Consider the following 2,752-nt stretch of genomic DNA (forward strand, 5'->3'; position numbering starts at 1 on the left):
CTTGAAGAGTTAGCTTTCTCATGCATGAACTTTTATACTACAATGGGATGTACAATGACATGTTGAAAAGGATTTTCTGAAAACAATTTTTAATAATCTACAATTTATCTCCAACATCTCTTACCTACCATCAAGGAAATCTCAACAGGAAGCTCATTAGAAAGATCCATTTGAAACACAAAGGTGAGCACATGTGGAGCATTCGTAGTTGATCGCTTCTTTAAAAATGCTGTGGTATTCTCCTAGACCATTCGCAATGGCTTTCAAGAAACCAATCTCCCAGAAATACAAGGGAACATAAGGTAGTCGCACCCACAAGAAAGAAGTTGAGAAGGTCTCAGACCGTGGCACATGGTTTAGATGATGGGAAAAATTAGTAGAGAGATCTCGAGCCTTTGGAAGGGTTAGAAAAATTTGCGTACTCATCCAAATGCAGACCAACCGTCGAGGCCTGAACAATAGAGTTAAAACACTTGACCACAACCAAGCAAGCACAATCTGTATCCCCTCCACCAACCCAAACAAGAACAAGCATATTGCTCAAAAATTATAGGAAGTCCGCTGCAAATCTGAGCGAGGTGACATGCAGAGAGGAACCTTGCCCAGAAAACTAGATCCCAAGCAGTCACCCACCATAGAAGAGCCATCTCTAAAGCTAGAGCCATCTCCAATGTGTAGCATTGAGGAGGAGAAAGGAAAAGCAGAACATAACATTGCCATCTATTTACTTGAAATTGTTTTAACTGAGAGGATAATATTCTAAATATACATGAGATTGCCATGCATTTGCTTGGATAATGTTCTGAATTTATTAAATCCAGAGATGTTGATGATCTGAATATATTTAAACTGAGAGGGTGTTGTTTTTTATTATATAAGTAGCATAAATTAGGGCACTGATCCTTAAAATAGTCCAGAGACTGTCAGCAACACTTTAACATCATCTTAACAGCACAAACCAAAACAAAACAAACTTTGAACAAGAGTCTAGTAGTAGTAAAGCTAGCAGCAAGGGCATACCCCGAAAGTCCAAAGAAACGTTTAACTAACAACACACAGTCCTAGACCTAGGGTGTTGGGATTACAGAGCCCTACCATTTTAATGACATTGCTCCAATGGTAGTTAGGAACCTATAGAGTTCTTTGTAGGCTTGTTTGTCTACATCAGTAGCCTTGTCTTGAAGGAGGCACAGGGTCGTTGACAAGCTATGCATGATCTTTATGCGGAATTTTTTGATGTTGACAAGCTGCTTGTCTCCTATGTCCTATTTGCCCTTCATCTCCATTAGTTCCTCCTTCAAATTAAGGATTTCCTTGTATGTTCCAATAGATTCCAAACAATATCGTAGCACACAAACCTCACATTTGAGGGTCAGAATCTCATCATCCCTGGAGTGGTCAATGGGTTTCACTTTCTCATCCATTTGCATTCCCTATTGGTCCTCTTCCAGATGAGAGCATCTCGTCTTTTTTCTTCTTCCCCTTTTCCTTGTCGCTTTTCTTACCCTTGTCCATTCCTTCCATAGAAAAATTCACAGCGGGGAGCTCATTTGATGCATTCAAATTTTGAGGGCCCAATGGGGGACCAAAGTCATCTACATTGCTAATAGTGCCAATCTCTTGCCCCTCAAGTTCAGTTAAATTACCGCCACCCTCATCCACACCACGATCATCGTCTATATCAAAGACAATTTGATGCTTATCCTTCCCTTGGTTTCGAGGACAAGGTCATCTTCATCAGTGTCCTTCGAGTTGGAATTATCTATCATAATTCATTTTCTCTTTCGCACACAACAGAAGAGGAAGGGAAGGCAAGGGGGCTTAGCTTCAGTGATGGTGACTAAAGAAGAGCGGAGTGGGGAGGACACAAAATATTTATTGGAGAGTTGGAAAAATGTGGACGGGGCCACTCCACTTGCAAATGTGAACATCAGAAGAGGAAGGGAAGGCAAGGGGGCTCAGCTTCAGTGATGGTAACTAAAGAAGAGGGGAGTGGGGAGGACACAAAATATTTATTGGAGAGTTGGAAAAATGTGGACGAGGCCAGTCCACTTGCAAATGTCACCCAAGGGTGAGAGGCATGCAGAGGGGGTTGAACTAGCATAACGTTACAAGGGATAGGTTGTTTATCTTCATTCTTCAAGTCTAGGGCTTCCTTGATACAGCATTTGAGAGAATGCAGTACATTAGAAAGGCAAACATAAAAGATCATGGTTCCTGAAATGATTCAGCGATGGCATATGATAATAATAAACTATGTGGTGACCTTCTACAGTGAAATATTTCATTATCATTAAACATGCCATGTCCAATGGATGTTAATTTTCTTAAAGTTTGATACCATTTTTTAGTAGCCAAGGCTTTTATTCTTCCTCACTAAATATTGTGGCCTTCACTAATATGAGAAAAATATGCAAAAGCTTATTTATATTATTTTATTTTGATTTCTATACACTTTATTTTATTAGTAATTAAATATATTTAATCAAAATATAGAGAAATAAAACCGAAATAATTCTTAAGTAAATTAAATAGTTCTAATGTCAATAAAATTAATATAGATTAAATAGATTACTTAGAAATAAGAATTTATATATTATAAATTAAAAGAATATAAAAAAAATCTAGCCCATGAGATTAGGATGGGAGGGGTGGAGGGAAAGGGATATTTTTTTTATTTAAATCATCAAAATTTTATAAAAAATTATATATAAATTATTATTAATATAATAAAATATTATTAACAAAAATT

Source organism: Cryptomeria japonica, chromosome 10 (genome assembly GCF_030272615.1).
Source record: "Cryptomeria japonica chromosome 10, Sugi_1.0, whole genome shotgun sequence".
Classification (NCBI taxonomy): domain Eukaryota; kingdom Viridiplantae; phylum Streptophyta; class Pinopsida; order Cupressales; family Cupressaceae; genus Cryptomeria; species Cryptomeria japonica.